The sequence below is a fragment of the Hemibagrus wyckioides genome, linkage group LG19, assembly GCF_019097595.1.
Source record: "Hemibagrus wyckioides isolate EC202008001 linkage group LG19, SWU_Hwy_1.0, whole genome shotgun sequence".
Classification (NCBI taxonomy): domain Eukaryota; kingdom Metazoa; phylum Chordata; class Actinopteri; order Siluriformes; family Bagridae; genus Hemibagrus; species Hemibagrus wyckioides.
Window position 1 is genome coordinate 11874987 of NC_080728.1, and position 25274 is coordinate 11900260.

Genomic DNA, 25274 nt, shown 5'->3' on the forward strand with positions numbered 1-25274 from the left:
TTATTGATCCAGTGAGAAGCTATGCTAATCGCCAGGCTGAATGAGCCGAGATTCAGTGTCCTTCACTACGACTTCTAATCCAGCTCCCTCTCTTCACTTCTCTCTCCACACCCCCTCCTCCATCATACTCCTACCCTCGCAACACACAGAAAAACTCTTGCCAGTGACTCATCCACATCCGCACCGCATGTTTGTTTTTCAGTCAAATGAACACATTTTCTGTGTTATTCTTACGCTCTGGCTTTACATATTACGAACCATGGGTTTTTCTCAAGTACTGGGGATGATTGTGAAACAGGATGCTATTCAGGCATGACATCAGAACGGTGTGACCCAGCTTTTACCCAGTTACTACAGGTGGGTGAAATTAGGAAGTTGTATTGCTTAAACATGATCATGCCCAAAGCATCTAGCTAAAGTCTCCCATGTTCATTACTGTAAAGAAACTGATCACTCTGAATTTGATATAGGCTTGGTTTTTTTAAGTGCTGTTTTTCTAGTTCTGGGCTTCAAATTTGCACATTGCAACCAACACAATGCTGGTAAAATAAGCCATTGCCAATTTTGGTAAGTCCATTAGTTTCCAAGACACTTTGGTTTGCAAAAATTTAAAACAAGACCATGTATTATAGTCTCTATAGACTTAGTCTCATTGCTCATATACACTGTACAGTACATATATGTGCATTGTCCTTTCTATAAATTTTATAAAAGTTTGTACCATTATGTAGCCTGCGTTATGATAAAACATCAGTCAAAAAAACCCAAAGGAATGCAAATGGAAAAGTGGTGGAATACAGATTCCTTAAATAAAATTGGCAAACAGGTATCCTGTGACTCGTGTATAAAGACACGGTGATATAATAAATAGTGTTTGTTTCATGGATTTACCTATTTGTGATGATTCACTATCCAGTTTAATGGGATTAACAACAGCACAGACTCATAAACCCACAGTGTGCTTATAGAAGTGGCCCAGAATAAATGATGTGGTTCAGTTGTAATACATACATTGCTTTTGGACTGGCGGTGTTTTGGTTAGTAATGATACTGATTGGTTACTAAATTTGGAAAGCAACTTGCTGCAGTGGCTGATGAGCTTCAAAGTTAATTTCAAGCCTTTTATTCATTAATCAACTTAGCAATTAGCAGATTATATATTCTGAGCAGCTATGTCAAGAACACAGTCGTATCAAAACCCAAATAAATCGGAATTATTTTGCGAGCATTATATAATAAATATAATAACATAACCATTTCATAAAATAAATGTTATTAGCTGGTTTGGAGGAAACATATTTTCATGTGCTTTAAAGGATTTTGGCCTCCTGTGGACTTGTGAGAGATCGTATGAATAATTGGTCACAAAGAAGATTCATATAAATGTAAATTAGATTAAATTAATCCAATCTCTCATTTGTTCTGTCCTCACATTTCAGGATCTCAACATGTTCCTTTTTTTCCCCCCGAAGTAATTTGGTTTGTTTTGTGTAAATATTTATAAAATATTAATAGCAAATATTTGCTTGAATATTTTTTTTTTTTAGTTTGAAAGTAGACTTTATTTCACATCGCTTTGATAGCACTGTTTTGAAATGTTGTTTCTGTTTGAATGCTTGTAGTCACAACCATTCAGAAGCTAGAAAGCAAAAAGCCAACCGCTTTGTTCTCTGTGATCATTTGATCTCGGCTTTGAAACACGATACAGCATAAACACTAGTACTAGAGCTCGGAATTTGGCTTCTCGACCACAGACCACAAGCTTACCCAATGAAACCATGTCATGCCTACCTGGCTTGATGGAGTGGTGTGAAAGTGTGTCTCTGTGAGACGTTCTCTGCCTGATTCAGGTCAGTCCATATAGAAAGATGACATGTGGACATACATGCGCTTTTGTCCAAACTCAAGAAGCAGATGGAACAGGGTTTCTGATTACTCTGTGTGTGTGTGTGTGCGTGTGTGTGTGAGAGAGAGAAAGAGAGTTCAGAACCCCCCCTCCCTACATGAAAGTGGTGCCTCCGGGCCAATTGTGTGGTCACACTCGCTGACTCTGAGGCTCGTGGAGTGATGTTGACTGGAGCAGCCAGAGGGGAGTCATGTGAGAGGAATCCAGTCTGCATAAACATGCCATTTCAGCAGCACAGAAAGACAGGGTGTCCTCTGGCCCAGCTCACCTGTGAAAACCCATCCCTTACAACACACTTCCTCCTGCTTTTAGGCTCCATCTTACTGTCTTCGTCAGAGAAACTTCAATTTTTAGAACTCACACTTCATGTCATGTAAAGCTCCAGAGTTGTTGGGTCTCTGCGCCGTCACTCAGTGTCAGGCCACTCACCTGTGTTTTGTTGTACATGAGCTGTTCCACGCTGTCGAGGGGAAGAAAACTTTACCTCTCTAGCGCTCTCTCTTTCTCTGTCTGTTTCTCTCTCTGTCTCTCTCTCTCTCTCTCTCCCCCCTGTCTCAGTCTCTAGCCTTTCTCACTTGACTCCTTTTCCAAAGCCATCTCCATTGCTTAATCCACTCTCTCCCTTTCATTCACAGCTCCCCCACTCCTTCCATCCTCCTGTCTGTGGCACAGAGTTCTCTCCCACACACACACACACACACACACACACACACGCACAGGCTTTAATGCAGACTGACGCCGCTGCCACAGGACTGATTGAAACCCATGTCTCAAAGTTGCTAATGTTCACTGAACCATTTTATTGAAGATAAAGTAAATAAAATAGGTTGCCTTATGTGAGTTCAATGAAAGAGACGGGAATGATCTAAAACATACACACACACGCGCGCACACACATCTGAGATTGGCTCATAGAGAACTGAAGAATGAAGCAAACTGGCGTGAGGTGTTTTCTAGAGGTGTTAAAGTTAGGGAGGGACGCAGCTATTTTTATGGTTCAGGAATTTCAAAAGTCCCATGTTTTTTGAGAAGTCTGGGAGAAAGCAAACGGTTTGATTTAAAACCATTTTCAAGGAATGCCAATCATAAATTTTAGTTGAAGTATATTGCGCTGCCTCCGAGCACAGTCATACCTTTCTGCTGATGTAATTCTGGCCATTTGAATGACATGACATGTCAAATTTGCTGCAAGGTCATTTTTTTAATACTTTTTACCTGCGTGTGAAAATTTTGCATTCTCATATTGACTTTGTGACCTCCTGCATTTTTGTGACCTAGTAATGGATGGTTATTTACACATAAGATCTGATCGCTGATAACACTCTTTATAATTGCTTTGATGTACAGGAACATAGACACAGAAATGTTCCATGTTCCGTCCTTTTACACCAGACTTAAAAGTGTAGAGCCATCACCTTAACTGCATGCCCGCTGAATCAATGCAGAGATTTTAGATTTTGGAAATTGAACCTGTCTATTTTAAATAAACGCTCTGTTCATTTTGAATCCTTTCAATCCACTTCTTTTCCAAAGATTTACATTCAATTTTGAGCGTTAAACCTTTTTTTCCCTCTTGTAGAGTTTTTCTCTGCTGGAGGCAAAGACCGTATTCAAATTTGGACGTGATTTCCTTTGGACTGAATACTGGTATAGGTGACACAGTAATACATTACTATTGTCCTCAATAATAAATATTCTACCAGCTCCTCCTCAGTCTGCTGGCCCTGAATGTTCCTGCTTTGTGGAGAGCGCTAGGTCATTCTGAATTCACTCTCTCCTCCTTTTGTCAAACATTTCAGTGCTTTGATAGTTTTCTCATTTATTTAGTGAATAGTTGAGGAGGTGGGGGAAGAAAGAGAGTTTTTACATTATGTAAATGACGGAACGGTGCCTATAATCTCGCACATATTCATCATGGCAGACATTGGACCGAGTGATACTGGCCTCCATTTTGCCATTGTTTGGATTTCTATCCGCTTTCTGCCCCGCTCAATGCCTTTACCAGGCTTTAATCCAGCCCACTTCCCCATGACAATGTTTACTAGCTATCATTCCTTAAGCACTTGACTGGCTCACTGTTCCCTTTGACTGCGACAAGAATAAGAATAACAGTGTTGTGAGAAATACAGGAAATAAAGTCATGACTGTACCCGCGTGTGTTTAAGTGTGCATGCGTCTGTACGTGCCTGTGTAGTCGGTGGAGAGAGAGTGACAGAAAGTGACACTTGTTGTGTGTTCAGGAGATAACACTCTGCGGAAATATTGTGACAACTTGATCAATCGGTAAAATCGTCTTCAGTTTAGTCGCGGTAATTATTAAAAAACAGAAGCAAAGCATGAAACGCACGAAAATGTATTGATGATCGTCTCATGCTTAACACCTATTTTGCAGAACGCTTGAATATGTATGATGTTCACTGCAACTAGAACACACACACACACACACACACACACACTGTGTGCACATGGCATTAACCTCTCACAGCTGGGAAGTTGCCTGTCTGCAGAACAACAAACTGAAGCTACTAACACTGGGTAATTATTAGCTTTAAGTAGAGATTAAAATGAAAATGTTGACAGCAAATTGGCTTTTAGTGCGTGTTTCATGCACCTGGTTGTGGATCAGAGACCGTAATACACAGTGCCTCTGCTAATGACTCATACCCCACACACACTCTCTCTCTCTCTCTCTCTCTCACACACACTGCACTCTGCAATCCAGGGACATAACACTGTTTCACAGTGGCTGAATCCTTTCTTTATGAAACCATGCATATATACAGACTAATGAGATTTCTAAATATATATATATATATATATATATATATATATATAATTTACCCACTTTTTCCATGAACACGGCTTTCTTTCTCCTCAAATTGTTTTCGTTTCATTGCCTTGACAGCGGAGAGGATTAGTGCTGTAGCCACTAACAACGATCAACATGTTTTTTTTTTTTTGTTTTTTTTTTTTACTGTTGTCACGTAGTGCATCTCTTTCTGTTTTTTTTTTCTCTTATACTCCTCCCACTACAGTGTCTCTCCATGTTAAAATGATAAACAATCACTTTGACCGCAGGTGGCCTGTTTTTGACATGCAGTCAGTTAAATGGTTTGTAAGATGTTTAATTACCAAATGGTATAATCATTCTTCATCTCCTGATTAGATGTATAATATTAAGTGAATCGCCTCCCTTGAGTAGGGTGTTTCACAGATCAATAGATTTAGAGCTAGGAGGGGTTTTGCCTTGAAATGAACAGGAAATCTCCCTGTATGTATCTCAGCATTTCTATTCCTCATTTCTAGATAATTAGCTAGTATGTATTTAGCAAAAATTGCATTCCTTGCGTAGGCACTATACCAGGTCCGACTGCTGACGGTCATTCCTTGTTTTTTTTTTGTATCTGGTGTTTTAACACACCTGTGCCTATGTTTAACCCTGTATTCTTCAATCTTGTATCTACATCCCTTAATAATTGGTGTCACTGTAGTTTCTGAATAATTTATAGTTAATGAATAATATGTTGGAAGATGAATAACTGAATAACAAGCTGCAGGTCAAGAGTTTAAAGAAGTAAACCAGATCACTTTAGCCTAAAATATAGTAGACACACACACATATGTATGCAAAAAAAAAGAAAAGCACAAAAGAAAAAGACTCTCTTAATCATTAATATGCTTTAAGATGTTAAAGGTTTAGACATTAAGGGGTTAACCATCATCTTCATAAACATTTTTATAGAGTTCTATTCGATATGGGATTCAAATCCCCTACCAAACCACACACATACACACGTTTAGACAGACACACTTCATTAGGGGCCTGCAGAATTCCCGGTGCTACAGTTTACCCACAAACCCGAGTCAGCACTGAAAACATATGGTATGATTTTTGTCTGGGTAATAGAAGGTAAATATTGCACTCCGCTTCATGGAGATGTTTCCTAAACTGAGGAAATGGGCTCGTAGCACTTAAGGAATGCTCAGAAACATCACATGATGGCACTGTTTCCTTCTTTCCGTACTCAGCCGCCTCGGCTGCAGCAACAGGGTATGCTTTATGTAAGATGAATGCACTTGAAAAGCCAGGAACTTAAAGAGAGCCAGGAGCTCCTCCACTAGTGTCCCAGGGCAAGTGCCTCTAAACGCGCCCAGCATGGAAGCATGATCCCGCACCACAGAGGGCACGAAACTCCTCAAGCTTGTTACACTCGTTAAAGGAAGTAGTAGGAAAATTCATGCTAGATTAGATTTTGGTTATTGATGGGAAAATAGTTATTTATAGGTTTTCAGATCTTTCTTTTCATTTGTAAAATTTTGTCATGTCAGTATTTGTTTTTTTGTTTTGTTTTTTTTTTATTTGAAGTAAAACTGATGACCTAACGTTTTTGTTAATGTTGGCTGATGGAACAGGTTGTATGTGTTGGACAAAAGAACTTATTACAAAAATGTGTCTATAGTTTGCAATTATAAATAGGATATGCATTTTATTATGAAAAACTAGTGATGTGTCATGATGAGTCATGGTTAAAGATGGACCTGCATTCATCTGACTAAAGTAAATGAATTATTAATAGCCTAATATCACAGTGCTCACAAGACACAATGAAAATAAATGGTGCTGATATTTTATGGCGTTCTTTAGCAGATTGAAGGCATCCACAGTAAACATTAACAAACATTGCAGCTGTTGATTTTCTTTCTTTCTTTTTTTTTAAGTAGAAATGTTTTCCACAATCACAAAATTGGACCAAGGATGAATAAAAGAGTTTATACAAATGACACTGCTGAAGTAAACAAAAATCAAAGCAATTGGTCCAGTCATGTACACTAGACTTCCCACAGCCCTGTCTGCTTTAGAATTTTAATTTTCTGAGTACATTTAATACAACCTGAATTCTGTGGTTATTCACCCGGTTAAATTAATTAAATCAGATTCCTCTGATGCTGCCAGGCGTTTGGATGATAATTGCATCAGCACGCCGGAGTATAATAGGGTGGAAAGTGTTTCTAAGGTGGCAGTTCATTCCAGTCTGAATCGTCCGCTCAAGCAGTGAGACTGAGGCTAGTCCTGTGGCAATAGCTCGTACACTCCGAAAGGCTCCTGCTCTCCTGGTTTCAATTCATACAGCGTATAACGCATTTGGCAGGTTCAATTAAGAAATTGCAGTCGCAATCATTTTATTAATAACTAACTGTTTCCAGCATCACAGTCACCAAAGAGTAGCGCTGTTGCCGTAATGAGCAGTATATGATCTTTAACAAGTCCAATTACCTTTTAACTCCCTTATAGCCAGTACATTTGTCCCTCTGAATTTGAAACAAAAGCACGGTGTGAAAAATTGCAGCAGTTACATTTCAATGTGGCTCTAATCATAAATAAAGGCAGGAGTGTAAATGAGCGGCGTTACATTGGGGAGGCTGAGAAGGGATGAAAAATGGAATGCTGTGTACTGGTAAATAGATAATCACACAAAAGTAATTGAGGTTTTCAAACCCCAATCTACTCTGCCAGCATGAGCTCGTTTACATGTTAATCACGAAAGCGATTTCCTTCATCACAAGGAAGTCCGCACTCTTTCATAACCAGCTTTTAATTGCATTTAAAATGTCACAGAGGTGGAACATGTGTAATTTAGCCATAACTGTGTCCAAATTAATGGCCTCTACACAGCCGTTCCATTCACCAAGCCCAGATGAGTCAGGCAGCTTGGTATTTTTACGATTTTATTCTTAACATATTGATTGGAAATGCACCAGGCAGTTCCTCATTCACTGTATGTTTCTCCAGGAATACTGCTGCTATCTGCATGGAGAAAAAAAAAGTACTCTTACATTAAACACCAGATAATGGCTAGTCTGTTCTGCTGAACCTACTCATATGTAGGCTGACGTCCGTAAAGCATCAAGTAACTATTGTGTAGAAGTTAACAAGAGGAAATCGAGGAGATTAAAGGAGGGTGAAAAAGTCAACGGACTAGATTTAAAGCCACCAAAAAAAGTTTGTTTTCTTTCATCACCAGGTGTTCTTGCACATATAAATTACTGAGATGATGTTTCCATAACACAGCTTAGAGTACTCCAGAGAGGCAAACCTGCAAAACAGACCTATTTAATTTTTCATGGAGGAGGACCATCAGGAGCAATAAGCCAATATTCTTCTTCCCATTTTCCAGATGCTTTCTCTAGGCCTGCATCTTTCCAAACCCTAGCCCTTACTTTTTTCAGAATAAAAAGCAGTTCTGCCGAGACCCACATGAAAGGGAAGAACTGTTGAAATGTTAATTTTACCATCTGCTGTTGAGGCCAGCTACCTTTGTGTGCCTGTGTGTTGGTGAGGCTGGGCGTGTGTGTGTGTGTGTGTGTGTGTGTGTGTGTGTGTTTTCTCTCTCCTTAAATTCCCAGCAGTTCTGTTCTGTTTTATAAATGTGCTGGTATTTTGCTTGTTTGAAGTTTTGGATCAGGGAACTGAAGATTCAGACTTGCCACAAGGAGTGACATCGTTATTAACTTGGCATCCTCATGGAGTTAGGGGCAGTCCCAATCTCATCACAGTATTGTCTGTCCCTTCCAGATACTGTCTGCATCGTTTCCAAATCTGTCCCAAACATGTGAGCTCTCTCACACAAGCATGTGTCAGTAGGGGTGAGCTAAATGATGATCATGATACTTAAAGATAATTCTGTGATAAATGATCTCTATAATAAAATGTATTCTAGGCATCATAATGGGTTTTCTAAGATTTTTTTTTAAATCAGCAAAATAATTGCTATAATATTTGTTTTAAAATGTATAAATATTTAAAAATATATTATTATTATTATTATTATTATTATTATTATTATTATAAAAAATAAGATAATAATTAAAACATAATTTAACACTGGGATTAAGGGAAAAAACAAAATACTTTAAAAACTTTCTATCAGTTTGCAAACGTTATTTTAAAAATCCCTTAAATATGTTAGAAAATGATATTGCAATACCCTCTATATATATATATATATATATATATATATATATATATATATATATATATATATATATATATATATATATATATATATATATATATATATATATATATATATATATATAACATATATATATATATATATATATATATATATATACGTAATCAATATTATCAGGTCTACCTCTGAGCTGTTTTTTGAACTATTCATTTTAAATTATATAAAATAAACTTGCACAGTTTTGAGTTCATCAGGTTAATGCTGCATAGAAATGTGCTTGCGAAAAGCGCTTTCAAATGCTCTTTGCTTCTGTTTCCATTACACTGACAACAGGCAAAGAAGGGAAGACAAACAAATGAAAATATTCTAGCCAAGGCTATGTTAGAAATACAGATTCGTTTAGATTGATTTTCTCCTCATTCTGGACTGTTTTTTTTTGTAACCACGTTTTATCTGGTGTACAGTTGAGGCCATGGCCAAATGGACAAATTCCATTGTGAGATTTGATAGTTGGCAATTAGGCTGAGACATCCTGTAATGTGACTGTGTGCAGAGTTGCAGAGCGTTTGCCTTGGCTGGGATCTGATTGTTTAGTCTGCTCTCATTGTGAACCCGCACTGTTTCTGAGTAGCAGTTGACGGTTGTTTGCAAAGTGCCGGGGAAAATGTGAGAGGCCACCGCTTGCCTGCTCTATTTATTTATTTTTCTCTGTCCTTGGGACTGGAATCTGATTTGTGTTCATGTTGCATGGTTCTTTTTCGGAGCAGATTTGTCTTTAGCAAACGCGGCTGCTGGAACGTAGACTTTGCATGACCTTACTGTGCAGCCTGTATTTCATTAATGACCAGCTCTGTGGTTTGGGGAGAAGAATATTTTTCATATGACACCGCCTTACATTAGTGCAGCGCAGCAGCTGCAGAAAGCCCAAAAGCAGCCAATTTTGTGGCTTTGAAAGGTGTGAAAAGTTCAGCTCCCTATAGTAAGATCCTTGCATTTATAATTTGTGCGTGTGTGAATGTGTCTGTCTTCAATCGGAACTACTGTGGACTTGTTAAAAAAATCATCTGCTAATGAAACATTGGCCTTTCATTTTTATGGCAGCACGAAAATGTGAAGGATATGATGTCCTACATATGACTATCAGAAGACTGAGGTTTGACTTTTTCATAGTATATAAGGGGAAATTAGTCTATATTTAGACTATTGTTGCACAAGTAACACATTAAGGGGCTTTAGGAATATTAAACAAATTGCTCCAGTGGTAATAATCAAGTGAAGTACTTCCTGATGTCTTTATCAATACTTCTATGCATTCCCAAAAGTAATCTAGAGTGAGCTACTGCATAGTATTGAATGTCCTAAAGGGAAGCCCCGATTTTGTCCGGGCCAAACAAAAGAACCCTGTACAGCCGCCTGCTGCTCTTTCTCTAATGTTCCCCATTGGTGATTGCTCACTACAAGTAGCAGAAACAATGTTGACGTCAATTCTGACCTGCGTATTTCTGCAGTCCTGATGGATATTTACTGTGTGTCTGTTTGTATGCTGGCATTCAGAGGAACGCTGTTAGTTTAAGGCTTCAGTCCTTCAGCAGCAGTGGGGAAGATGGAGGCTGGCCATCAAGGCTCAGTGAATCCAAACAAAAGAGGGATTACCTAATAGTCCAGCTATGTATTTGAAGTCGAGTCTTCTGTTTGTTTGGGGAGGTGGATGGTGTATGTGCTTTTAGATGGCCCAGCAGCAGCTGTTTGGCACTTTTTTTTAAACCTTTTTTCCATCACCCTTTCTAGGCAGGCTGCAAAAGATCCTTGCTGTGCTAAACCCTAAGTAAGATAATAAATTACATTTTTTTTTAGGTGTCTGGAAGAATTGGAGAATGCCGAGTGTTGCTATGCAGTATGATCGCATTTGGATGTGAAAATGAAAATCACCCGTTGCCAAAACATTTTACAGTTTTCTTAAAGCCTGGATTAATTTATATGATTTATTTCTGATTTTTAATATGCATGCTGGTGTGTGAGTTTGTTGTGTGAGTGGGTGGATGTAAAGTTCTAAAATACTGCAAAGTGTGTACTTTGGTACACTGTCAAAACAAATCTACTGCAGTTACTACAAATCATTATTATTGTCCCCCAACGTATTTTAAATGTATATCAAAAAGGAAAAAAAACTTTTTATTATCTCCCTGTTTCTTTCTATTTAATTTATTTCTCTGACTTTCATAGATTATATGTTTTTGAATTGGTGCAGATATGGTGCACTTTAACAAGAATGCATTGTTATGAATACTGCTCTGCTGCACTCATGAAAGATTTTTTTTCTCCCTCTACAGATTAATTTTAGTGTTTGTGTGTTTGTCCAGCTTTTAATTGACAGTTTTAATTGAAATGGGATTTGTGTTTTTTTTTTTCTTGAGTTAACACTATAGCTTTAAATCCTACATGTTTTTTCGTTTTTCATTTTTAAGCTTGAACACTTACCATTTCTGCTGGTCTCTTAATTAATGGAAGCCATTTGTGTTGGTGAATATTTGTCCATTCACTCCTGTTTTCAGTGTCAGACTGTTTCTGCGTTTAAATTATAGAACATGGACTGCTTTTAAGGTAGAGAGGCAGCCAAACTGATAAGTGGTTCATTTCACTTTCTAAGCCCTTTTTATTGGAACTATAATAACTGCTGTATTATAATTTATAATGTATTCCTTCGTTTGCTAATGCCCTTGGATATATCTGAGAATGGTGGCTAAATGTGGTCTGAATTTTATTGTGGTTACATTTTAAAAAGACAAATCAATTACATGTTTTTTGGTAATGCACCGCAATTCTGCTGTCAATCAGTTTATGGACGGCCAAATGGATGGGCTGGAATGTGTGTGAAAGCGAGAGAGAGAGAGAGTGAGAGAGAGAGAGAGAGAGAGAGAGAGAGAGAGAGAGAGAGAGAGAAGATCCCCATGCACTGTAGGACCCCACAGAATGAAAGTGTTTTTTTGTTTGTGCAGTATGTCATCAGTCTTCAATCAACTAAGTGTGTTTTATAATGGCTCCAGCCTGAGCTTAAGGCCTTTGAACCAATGGCAATGTTATTATGGTCATTTTTACCTGATAGAATATGGACTTTTTCACATGCTGACAGACTCGAAACGTCATTAAAGCAATTCTCACAAAAAGTTTGCCGCAAACTCAAATGTGAAAGAGTTCACCGTTTTGGCCAAATTGCAGAGCACAAGACTGAAGAAGGATATCAGTGGGGGAAATCTTTGGGAAGTAAAAATTGCCACTTGCATACTGTCTTTGACCGCAGTGCAAAAGCTTAACCACTCCTGAGGAACATGTGCCGTTTAGGAAGATATAAAGGAGTGATTTTATTACTTGGTACATCTCCCCTCAGAAGCGATTTCATTTCTCCTTTCAGACTCCACAGGAGCCTTTATTTGATCTCATATTCCTGAGTTTAACTGCCTCAAACCAGCCAACCTCCGTTTATTTTCATTTGGAAAACACATTTTCTGTTCACCTCAAGAGAAGCTGAAGATGGATAGGAGGGGGCTGCCCGGCTCTGTATCGAATGTAAATGTCTTCTTTGAGCCACTTTTCACCAACGATAATTGGAGCCCAAACTTCGCATTCCACTCCCACTAGGACCAGCAGAGAGGTGTGTGACTGGTGTGCGCATTTGCCACACTCGCCAAGAAAGCCAACATGTAGTCGCACTTTTTTTCCTAGTGTAAGCCTGTTATCTAGCTTGAATAGTTCCTGCATTTCTTTGTATTGGTAGTGATGGGGCTCCAATTAAAAAAAAATAGTTTGTGTTGTGTTAAATTTTTCAATTTAAAGCATCCAAAAGCAGTAGATTAAGTCAAACACACGATACTCATGCAGACAGGTCAGGGTTCAGTAGTGGGTGGGTTAGAAGGAATTTTGAAAATGAAAGTTTGCAGAACTGAAATTTGGAAAAATGGGCCGTTTAGACTGGTTTATACTTAAGCCTGAGCTATGATTTCTTACCTGTTACTTTTGTTACTGAGCCATTTTTGACTTTATAACAGACAGTGGACTGGCTTTTTGCTCAGAGGATGCACTTTGTCCCTGTCTGTCTTTTGTCCCCTACTCCATGTCTCTAACACCTATGTCTACTTTAAGCCCTGTCAAATGACAACACCATGCAAACATTCGGCAGTTTTTAGAGACCGAAACCTTACTCCCTCATTCTCTCTCTCTCTCTCTCTCGCTCTCTCTCTCGCTCTCTCTCTCTGGTAGCCCCCACTGGGCTCTGTTCCATGCAGTGAATTACCTCCAGATGTAATTCCTATCCCCGCCCTCAACGAATTAGTGGCTAGTAACAATTAGGTTTAAATTAGCAGCAGCATGGAGAATGGTTATGTTTGAAATTTCCATATAATGAGTTTATTATTCTTTGGTGGGATGCCATTTTCCTCAATTAATTTTCTTTCTTTTTTGTTTAATTTGTGTCTGTTTGAATAGTGTTAAACTGCTAAATGGAAGAGGCTCATAGTAGCCCTGAACCCTGATGTAACGTGAGAGTATCCTGAATAGATCCATCTGTCTCTGCCTTTCTCTCGTTCTCTCAATCCCTGTCTCTGTTTTTCTCATTGTGTTAAAGTTACATTTAAATCACACAAATCAGTTCCAACTGAGTGTGTAATTTATGTCACTTATGTTATCTTATTTTTTCCCCTCTCTTTTGTTCAGCGATTGAACAAAACGGATTAGTGTATTTTGAGGTTTTTTTTTTATTGTTGTTTTTTTTTTTATTTCATTGTACTGAATACACTGAGTGGTTGTTATAGAGCCTTTAGTGCATATCCTTTTATCTGATTACAAGTTTGGCAGCCGTGTGCATCTCAGGCCTTGTCACCAACGTTTTCCCCCCAATGTGAATCTAATACAAATTGCAGCCTTTACAATATGATAATATCTTGTGTGTGTGAAAAGGGAAGTAGGCTGTCATGCAGTATGCTTTCATCTCGCTCCAATCTGCTGCATAATAGGTAAACTGCTGTGAGGTGTACTTGCTTGTATAAATTTACCCACACAGTCAAGTCTTTGATTTCATCAACTCGTCTAATTCAAATGTGCTTTTGAAGAAAGCCACATTTTAAGGCAAGGTGCCGAAGAGCCAATTTAACCTGGAGTGTCTGTCGCGTTTGTCGGGCCTTTCTGTTTGAAGTGGCTGGTCAGCTTGAACTGTCTGACTTCTATCATTTCTGTCTCTTTTATTTCTCTGCTGTAATGTATACTTCAATTCTCCCTGCAGCTGCTGAAGTGGTGCAGGTATCATTAAACAGGAGGGAAAAAGAGAGAGAGAGAACACTGCTGAGTGCTATCCGTGGCTCCTCCTTGCGCTTGTTGATATTCCAGCCTGTGCGAATGTGCAGCAGTTTATTTTCAATAGGAACTGAATCAGGGCCCTTCCCTGGAGCTGCTTACTCGGCCTGTTGATATTGAGTCGAGCAAACACTCACTCGGGGATGTCCTGTTGGGCGGCCAGCCAGAGTCGCAAATGAAAGTCACATGTGTGAACTCCTGTGTGTGGATCCTGGGAGGTGAGCGGAGAGGAGCAGGCCCAGGCTCTGCAGGAGGCCTCCTCTCACTCACGGCCACTGGCCTTAATTAGCGTTTTAATTGTGCAGCCACGGAGTGCGGCTTATTTACCCACCCAGATAGTGGCTTATTTTGATGTGCATTGTGTCTGCCTGCTCCTGTGCTGCAGGCTTGTTACCATTCAGATTAATGTTACAGATTAAGCATAGATGCGCTCACTAAGCTTTCTACTTTTGTGCTTGGCACCCCCACACCTCCCTCCCTACCCTGAAATATGTATGCAAATATATTTGGACACTATCATTATAGGCTACTTAATAGGGATTTCATTAAGGAGCTGCCATGCAAAGCAAAGGCAAGTTGCCATGGATACTCTAGTGCTTAAGTACAGTGTATTATAATGTTTGGCTCTGTGTTATGTCATCCCTGTGTTCTAATGGTCCATTTCAGGCCACATCTCTCTCATCATTAGTCTGAGGAAATGCTTTGTCCTATTAGTTTGTCATTAATCTTTTGGATGAAACAGCATTTTTTTTTTAACAATTTTCACCAGCATAATTAGACAAGCATTACTCACACCATGGACATGGTTTCTTAATTTTCAGTGGTTTGAATGTAATAATTGCATCAGTAATAAAATTAGACTTTGCAAATTAAAGACCAAATTCTTTTAAAAAGCAAAGTTCTAGTCAGAGAGATGTTGTGAGTGTATTTGTCATGATTTGCTACACTGGTGAAAACATTTTCATTAACATTTTCAATGAAAAAATTATTTCATACAAAAGATTAGATAAATACAAAAGCATCTTTAGACATAACTGTCACATTGTTGACTGCTATTAAACATTTTACTACATTTCTCATTATTAATTTGTGACAAGTTTATTTCTACCCTTAACCAGTTATAATGCAATATTGAACTGTATGGCAACTGATGCAAGATATCTCTGTGATCATGCTGATGTTATTTGTTTAGACTAAACTTAGTATATGAGATTGCTGCATTCAAATGTCAGTTTCTATTGAAATCCTGGATGTGTGCAAATAAAGTCAGGTCTGTGGCTGGAAGGCAGATAGAAACGATGCCGGTGATTTTATTAGGGCAATGTTTACAAGTGCAGCATGCATAGCGTCAGATCGGACATCAGCTGCACAGCGGGGAGGGAGACTGGAGGTAGATATGAACTCAAGTGTATAACTCTCTAGCCAGAAAGAACAGCTTTGCTGCTTGTGGCAAATCTGCCAGGCCTGAAACACATCACATTCTCAGTGACTGCACAAAAGCCCAGCCTTGCCCAAGACTTTCACAATAAAGTTTATTGTGCATTTCACAATAAACATTTTAGCATTTAAATCTCTGTTCATTATTAACAGCCCATTGATTTTTGCACTAATGTGAATGAGTGTGATTTTAAACGAGTGGATTGTGAACGTTGCTGTAAGACAGCCTGGTGTCTTTGACTCGAAGAGGCTGGATCACTCCCCCCATGTGGGGGCGAGGAAGATGGAGATGGGCTCTTGACACTGCCTACTGGCTCAGGGCAGTGTGTTTTGTGTCTGCTCTAATTGAAAATGAATCGTTAGAGTGGGTTGCTATGGAAATGATGCCATCGCATGTAGAGAGCTGAGAGCTGGAGCGGCATAGCGGTGACCACCACGCATGCCAACGGTTCCTTCCCCCCACCCACCAGCCGCTCGCGTTCTTCTGCCACTGCTCAAGTGCCGCTACTGGGATTGTTCGTCCTCGTTGACCTTGGTAGTCCAAAGCTATGCAAAATGAAGAATAAAAAGACAGAAGTGGGAAGAAAATTAGCATCACACATATACAAAGAGTTATGGCACAGCTATGGGAGAGTGTTAAAAATGAATCTGGAGTCTAAGGGAGGAAAGAGCGTAGTCTGTCATTTGCCAGGCTAAAAGCCAGAAATAGCTGTTATTTAATGAAGCAACCTTTCCTCTCTGTTGTTTAGTGAAAGAGGGCGGAGGCCAGTAAAAGGTGTTATAGTTCCTGGCATATGATCAACAGTTCTGATGATATCATACTGTTAAAATATGATCCATTTGAGCTAGCAGATAATACACTGTTTGGAGCCAGTTAAATCATGCCAGCACAGCATTCAAAGCAGAGAGTTCAAAGTGATCTTATGGAGCGTCGAAGGCTAGATGTTTAACTAAATAAATCTGTCATGCCTGCCTTGGGTGGATCTCACACAACATAAAAGTTCTTGCACACCAAGCTCTCTTTCAGTGTTTGTGAATGTGGGGGTGTATGAGAGAGAGTGTGTGTGTGTGTGTTAGCCTGTCTGTGAGCACACGTAAGAGAGATTATTGATTACAGGAGTGGTTTTGGTCTATGTTTTTATGTCATTGCCATATAAATCATAGATGGCCAACTAATATTTGGATTCATCACTTTTCACTCTTTCCTCAAATTTACCAGAGTTGTTAATACTGGCTTTAAGAACTTGACACAATTCGCCACTTAATGCTGGTGGAAGTCATGGAATGTAACTTTTGTATTTTTTAGGCTTACACACGCTTTTCTTGAGTTCATAAACAGCTGGCTCTCTCGCTCTTCATCCAGCGTTGTGTGTACAGACCAAGCCAGACAAGCCTCACTCTTCAATCTCTCCAAGTCCATGTGGCGAAGGGAGCTACTAGCAGATGGACTTGCTTTTGCATCTGCTGTGTGCAAACCAGGCTTTGTACACCACTCCTGGGGGAAAGCAAGGCTTTTTTTTTTCTCTGCAAGTAGATTCCTGTCTGCTGGAGTGACTAAGAAAAACATCTGTGGCATGCAGGGGGGTTGGAGGAACCGGCAAAGGGGGCAGAATTGACAAAAGGATTGACAAACACCATTAGCCAAAGACGTTCTATGTCGTTGCTAGTGTGTACTGTTTACAGTACGGAGCATATGTCAATATATCATTGTGATGGCTGTCTGGCAGGAGACCCCGCTCAGTTTTGATTAGGGTTAGTGCGACAAATCTAGCTCAAAAAAAGACTGAAGCTTGATTTACATCTGTAAAGACAAATTTGCCTTTGTGAAGTGGATTCCAAGCTTTATCAGACGCAGGGAAAAGCTGTGAAAAAGCGTGTCTGGGTTGTGTTTCTTCTCCCCTCCTCCTGCACTCACACATTTCCTCTGCAAGTTTTTTTCTTTCTTTCTTTCTTTCTTTTTTGGGTTTCAGCAGGCTTGCCCTAATAAGGGAAGAGGGAGGCATATTTATCACAGTTATTAATATTGGCTGTTAGGCACATTGTGTTAGTGGATGAAGTTTATTATATATACTGGTATATATATATATATATATATATATATATATATATATATATATATATATATATATATATATATATGTATACTGGTTTATTTACTGTGTGAATGTGAGGGGGGGAAAAAGTGACGGGTAGTTACTTTGCAAGACGTGCGCCTTTCGACTACCCCAGGTCACTCCCGACACCATGCACAAAAAGAAAAACAGCCCCTTTCCCTAGCCCCCCCTCCCTCGAACTCTTACTCCCAATACCTCAGCCCTCAAGCACACCCCCCCATCCAGCCCATCATATTGCTGATTTTTGTGTACGATTAGTCTTGGCATGCCAAAACAATCAGAGGTCTGGCTGATTTGTTGTAATTGCAAACGTAAAAAGTGCTACAGCTATGGGACGTGATCGGGCAGAGGAGCTCTGGCTGTCATGTAAATAGTGCTGTAAATAGTTCTTTGATGATGGCTTTGACAGTGAGCGTCAGCTAGTTTTTTCACCCTCTCCTCTCTCTCTTTTTCTCTCCCCCATTCTATTTTTTCGTCCTCTCTCTGATGTTGTTGCCTACCAGTGGCATTTTTTTTCCCCTCATTTTGATGCATATTAATGTTCCAAGGCTTCTAAGAATATCTTCAAATGACTCTACCTTTGGGGAGCGTCAATCACGGTCATTGTTTAAAAGGTATGTTACTTTTCTTTCCTTCTCTCTCTCTCTCTCTCTCTCTCTCTCTGGTAGCGTGTGAGTGTGGGCGGATTTTTGTGTGTTGCTCTGAAGCATATTCTAGTTCTGAGGCATCTTTTTATTTTAAAAAAAAAATAAATCTGTTGCTTCCTGGCAATTAAAGACAAGAGGTTAGTAATTGTTGTTTAGAGAAGAGCGTTCCCTCACCCAGCGCTCTGCGGAGGCTACCAGCTGCCGCTACGTCTCACTCACGGCTCTCATTCAAAAGCTGGAATAAAAAGCAGGGACACATACCTTTCTCCGGGAGCATCACAGGGAAGCCCCGGCATCCTCCTGCAGCACCACACGTTTTTTAAATCCCCGCAACCAAACGAGTCGGAAAGCAGGAGCGAGCAAGTCAGTGTGTGTGTGTGTGTGTGTGTGTGTGTGTGTGTGCGTGTGTGTGGGAGCGAGTGAGTGTGTGCTGCCGCTCTTTCCGAGCACAGCACTAGCGGAGGAGGTGCGAACGGAGCCGTAGCTCCTCACACAGATTCTGAGAGAGCGCTCAGAGAGACCGCTCAGCACCATCTCACTCACACACGTGCGCACACACACACACGTGCCGTAGAGAAACTGAGACGATTTTTTGAAGGTCATTTTTAGATCAGGAGCGACTGAAAAAATTCTTACACTTCTCAAGCAATAAGGCTGTAAAAGCTGTTGATTGTGATTTTAGATTCTAACAGGAAAAAATGTGATTGTATATAAATATTTCCAGTAAGTCATGTTGGAGAAAAGCAGCTGACCGGGGCAGTAAATTTTCAAATTGCTCATTTTTTTTTGTTCCTCCTTCTGCCTGGCCAGGCACGCTGCTCTCCGAAGCCCTACCGGGCCCTGCCTGTTTGCTGTAATTGCCCAGTGACAAGTGGAAATGATGGAATAATTGTCAAGAGAGTGGGGTCCTTTTTTTCTAACCCGGGCTCCGGTGACTTAAGTATGCATGAGCGGCGCGTGAGGGACGGGGCCGAGCGAGGCGCTTGTTTATGATGCCCCACTGTATAAACACAGTTGGAGTGATGACACAGATAAGAGCACACTACTCCCCGTGACACGAGCCGCCAGCACACGCCAAACAGCCAGCAGTCCCATCAGCACTCACCTGCAGGTAACTCATCCGTCTTTCCATTCATATCTCTGTCCCCTCTTCCCTCTCGCTGCTTTAGTGAGCCAAGAGTCGATTTTGTTCTTTCTTGTTCTTCCTTGTGCGTTACTTTAATTACTGCTGTTACAACTTTCACGGTGATGAATGGATATGTGTGTTGTATGTGTGGGTGTGTGTGTGTGGGTGAGGGTGTGTGTGTGTGTGTGTGTGTGTGTGTGTGAAGCAGAACAGTGTAGTTCAACTTTGCCTCATACGTGCTTTTATGTGAAGTGTTGCCAAATGTGGAGCTGTTGAGATTACAGTGTGCTAATAGGCCAGTGTGTGATCATTAAAATCAAGAGGTGAAACTAATGTTTTATTGTACTTCATTGTCTACTGCTGATGATGTTAAAAAAAAAGGAGGCCAGGATTTAAGCTTTTGTAATAAGGTAATAGTGTTAAAATAAAAATGAGTCGCACCTATCCGCTTTACTACAGTGAACCTTTTTTAATCGAAGGAGTTAAGAGTTTTTGCAGCCATTCAGAACTTTATAGAGCCTGTCCCCGGTTTGAGGGGAGGGGTCACTAAAATTATTAAGAGTGAAATACTAATTATCTCTATCAAAGGCAGGTGTATAATTTGTTTACTTAAATATTCATGAGGGTGAGTAAGGCATGGTATTGGGCTATTGTGAGCATATTATTAACATTTCATAGGGCTTGTGCTGGAATGCAGAAGGGCTCTTCTTCATTATTTAATACCCCGATGCATAATGAGCTGTGTGATTAGTTCATATGGAGAATTGGCTCAACTCCATTCTGAAGAGAGATAATTCACATTGTTCTCAAGAGTCTGAATATAATAGGTTCTTTAGTGCAATGAAATTAAAAGCTACACTTTTTATATTTCAGCTTACAAATCCCCTTGGCAATATTCTGTTTTTGAGCCTTTTTTTTTTCTTCTTCCTCTCCTCTCTCTCTCTGTCTCTCTCTATCTCTCTCTCTTTCTTTCTCTCTCACCTCCATCCCCAAGAACAATGAATTTTAACATTGTTTAAATAAAACACATGTTTACCTACATGTTTTATTTAGAATGCACCCAGGCCAATTAACACTGTTCATTAACTGAGCGGGGTATTTGTTTTGAAAGTTTAACCAATCACTTTGTTATGCTAATTGTGATGTAATTTAATTTGAGTCCCATAATGATGATGCCGTTATTATCCCCATAAAAGATGCAGTTAAGCATCACGAGCTCATTTGCATGTGCTTGCAGGGGGAAAGCTGGCTGAGCCGGCACCAGCAGCTCTCTCTCTGCTTTTATTTTCCACCACTGTTCCCTCCCGCCCTTCAGCTTCTCCCGGCCTGTCACTATCTATTGGTGATCAGCATTTTAATCTGATATTTTATTGACCAGCTGATTACTGTACAAGTAGGAATGTATATGGTTAATTTCATTTATTAAGGGGAAAAAAGAAATTATTAAAAAGAAAAAATATTTTTCTATAGTTTTTGGCAAAGAAGTGTGTGTGTGTGTTTGCTCAAAATTTACATTTGTACATCAGTTCTTTTTTGTTAAAAAGATTAATTTTTAATGTACTGTTTCCATCATTTATGCTTTAGATAATGTGATGAAGTCTGATTTGGAATGTGTATTGAAATGTAGTCTGGGTAGAATTTGTGCAGTGTGGTGCTTAGATAAAAAAAAAATCAATTTAAAAGCTCAAAAGAAAAGAGGAGCTTCCGTATATAAATGCACTTCAGCCTAGTTGGGCTGCCAGTGCGTAAGCCTCTGCTAAAGACTGCCCATTATCTGTTTTGTCAAGGGTTAGACTTGGGTAATTTTCCTCTGGAAAGATTATTTTTCTCTTGACCAATCCCGCCTGTTACAGCCCTAATTGGTTACATAAATCTTGTCTGGTATGAATGAGAAATGTTGCAGTGTTGTCAAGTATAATCTTCACCCTTATTTACCAATTCATTAAGATCTATCGATGCAGGACTGGGGAGAGGGAATGACAACATAAATCAGAGCCGGGGACATAATGACCCTAATCAGCCCCAAATAACTGGAAACGTCACTATGAGCTATGTCTCTATGGCCGCGCAGCTGTATGGCACTGCGGCTGGATCGGTTCCTCTCGCTGTTTCCAGCCTCTCTCCGCTGTTAACTTAAATGCACATCTCACATGCAAGTCCCTTTTTAATCTTTCACCCAACCTTATGCAAAAAAAAAAAAAAAAATACCATCGGTGTCATGGATGATAATTGTGCTAGAACAATGCTATGCTGGAACGAAATATGCATTTGAGTCTGGTAAATAGTCCAGGAAAATGGATAAATAGAGCTTTGAGCAGGTGAGAAAAATGGAACAAGCTCGAGAAAGAGAGTGCATGTGTGTGTGTGTGTGTGTGTGTGTGAGAGAGAGAGAGTGAGAGAGAGAGAGAGCACTTGCCTCTGAACTGTTCTGCTGCCAAAGATGATTGGAGCAGACAATGGGGCCTCCCCCTTTTATAGGTCAATTACTGATGATTAGGTGGGCTGAGTTAATTAAAGAAATTACCCAAAATGAAAACGGGGGGACTGCTTGATTAGATAGTGTCACTGTCTGTTCACCTACTTTCCGAGCCTTGTTCTCCTAGAGGGAGGTACTTGCTGGGTAAAATTTTAATTATATGGGAAGAACTAAAGAATGGAGCGCAGTGATGTTCGAGACAGTCTTCATTCTGCACATGCAAAATGTTTTAGCGTACATGTTGTGGATATGCCTTTAATTCATGATATGCAACCTTCTATATACAGAGTTGATGATTAAGAGTAATTTGCATTTTAGTCTTACTTGACGACTTCTCTTCTGTACGAAATCACCGGGCTTTTAGATTACGCGTATTTCACAGAGGCGCTTTCTCGCACGCACAAGGATTGACTCAATTCTCCGTCTTTTCTCCTATTTTTATATTCGTATATTCTTTTTTTTTATTATTATTACTATATTCTCCTCGGCTTTCTTGTCTGAATGTAAATAGAATAGAATTAACCTCCTGTGCAAAATGGCTCACATGACATAAAGCTTGAAATGATGAATTAATTTTTTTTTCTTCCTTTTTTTCAGCACAAATCTTGTCCTACAGATAACATTTGATCCTGTTGCTTTGCATAGTGTTAATTCAAAAAAAAACAAAAACCCAGCCTATTGTTCCCTCACTCCTTTCATTTTGAAACTTGTGATTTTTGTAAATATGATTTTCTTTCTTTCACTCTTTCTAAAGCAATCTCATCTATTGTGAATCACTTTGAAATCCCATCTGAGAGGAGTGCCATACTATTACTCAGGTTTATATGGGAGTTGTTAACTCTCTGTATGGTGGCCCTTTAAAGCCAAAAAAAGGGCGTCTGGCACAGATTGTTAATCTTCAGACGACTCAGAACGTTGAAAGTGCCTGTATTTATTCTTGTGTGTTAAGCCTGTTTTTATAGGCATGCTGTTTAGCAGTCCTTTCCTCCTCATCGTTGCTGTCTGACCAAAATCTTATAAGCGCAGGATGAAATCACAATTAAATAAAAATTACCGCTATCATTTTAGCCAGTGTGCGCAAGCTGACATGGTAGAAATGGTCCAAAGCTGGCATTTTTGATTTATTAAGCAATCCTAACTATTAAATATTTGAGCATAAAGGCTGGTGTAATTCTCTATTTCGCATGCATTGTAACTTATGGCAATGATGAATTAATTTCAGTGGAGCACAGAATTTGTGATTATTTTAAATGGTACCCATATCTTAACTGGATCTGGGCAGGAGGAGCTAGCAGACTGTGAAATGTAATTTTTTGCTGTTTTTTCTGCAATTTTGGAATTCCAGGCACCTGAGCAATGCACTGATAATGAATACACTTCTTGGATCACAGAGTCTGCCTTCCTGATGCTTTTCTGAAAGAATCATCATCAGGCTCTGTTTCCTCTGCAAGTCTTTGCATTCTTGTAGGGCAGTTTATCCAAGGACGGAAACAAGTAGCCAAGGAAAGGAGTCTTCTGTCGTAGTGTTAAAAACTGTGGGTTTTTTTTTTGTTTTAGAAAAGTTTTTAGAAAAGAAAATGTGAAAATGTTTTTAGAAAAGAAAAAATCCCCCTTACAAGAACGATACTAAGCTAACATCAGTGTCTTTACAGTCGCATTACTGAATTACTGTGTGTGTGTGTGTGTGTGTGTGGGAAACATCTGGGCTGTAAGTGGCTTTCTTGCCCTCCCACACTTTTTGTCTGCTTAGATCCCCCAAAATCACAGCCGTAGCCCTGAATGCGTTGGCAGGATTCTGGGATTTTTCACCTGGTGGAAAAGACAGAATTGCACATCGTATTAGTCGAGAGCAAACATTTGCACAGAGAGGAACTGCGAGTGTGGTAGTGTTACAGCATTAAAAAAAAAAAAAAAAAACAGATAAAAAGACACAGGGCAAATAGTATTTCTTTATATCAGAGCTGGAGCGATCGGTTTGCATCACTGTCGAAGGGTCGGAGCTTTTCCATGGGCTTTGAATACGTAGTTTTGTATGACAAATATGGATTTTGTGTAACGAATGTCAGACTTTCGATCGGATCTAAATCCTGGTTAGTTAAAAAAAAATTATATCAGGATAGTCACAAGCCTGGCACCCCTACTTCCAGGCTCAGCACTACTAACAGGAGCTGTAAATATTGTTCCGGTGGGGCTAACCTTCTGCCCCAGTGGGTTTTTAGGAAAGGACAGCCTGATACAGTGACAGGCTGCCAGCCCTTAGGGCCAGTGTGTCTGTGATGAACACATCTCTCTCTTTTTCTTTCCTACCCCTCTCTCTCTCTCTCTCTCTCTCTCCCTCCCTCTCTCTTCTGTCACTGTCCATCTCTCTCCGGCGGTACAGCAGAGCAGTGAGTGGTGACACTTGGCCGCTTCAGCGACGTGCAGACTCTCCTCCTCTGCTCCGTGGCGTGGAAACGAATGCAGGCGCGCCTCTGCTTCTAATTGACATTGTAATTGGCAGATTTGAATGCTGCTGTTAGATGGCTAATTAATTTATCTCACCGCTGTCATTAAGGTTAAAGCACCATCTGATCTCCCTGAATACACTTTGCATACATCTGCATGCCTATTATTTTCAGTTACACACTTACATACAACTTTTAGATAATGTGAATTTGGAGGTAAATCTGATGTTAATGATGCCTGGGTCTTTAATGATCTCATCAGTAATCTGTGGCGTTAAGAAGGATGCGATCTTAAAGTATATTTTACATGTTGTTATATTCGAATTAGTCATTAATGTAAATATTACTTTTCAAAACATTATTTTTATTTATTTATTTATTTAAATTATATATCTTTAAAAAAATATATATTTGATTTTCCAAGGTACATGATATTAATTAACAGTTTTTTAGATAAAAAAAAAATAAATCTTTCTTTTCTTGATTTTTGTATCTTGGTCTTTAGGTTATGCTCTTTCCATTGCTGTTAAAAACACTCCATTAGATTGTTCTTAAAATTCGAGTAAAGGCAATCAGGCACTCTTTCTCTGAATATTTAAAACATGGGGCATGTAAAATTTATGCCTAATTTGAATACTTATTAGTCGCCTGATCTCTGTGGCAGCTTTGCGTTTCTTCAAGAGATTCATCAACGCCTCATCGTCATGTGTCTCTCTCTCTCTCTGTCTCTCTCTCTCTCTCTCTGTCTCTTTCTGTCTCACTCTGTGTGTTTGTGTTAATGCTGTGTACATTTTGGCATTTGGCATT

General features: G+C 39.5%; 1 protein-coding gene across 12 annotated transcripts in view; it reads left to right on the forward strand.

Moving 5' to 3' along the window:
- Positions 1-25274, forward strand: part of foxp2 (forkhead box P2) — a 91794-nt gene that overhangs the window by 11601 nt on the left and 54919 nt on the right. For 2 of the 12 annotated variants that reach the window (XM_058417430.1, XM_058417441.1), the window contains exon 4: positions 19232-19532. The exons of 8 other annotated variants lie outside the window; for them this stretch is intronic. The gene's annotated coding sequence lies outside the window, so the exon portion shown is untranslated. Of the gene's footprint in view, positions 1-18008; positions 18389-19231; positions 19533-25274 lie in introns of those variants that run through there. 2 more of the 12 variants (XM_058417432.1, XM_058417433.1) reach the window with 2 other exon arrangements.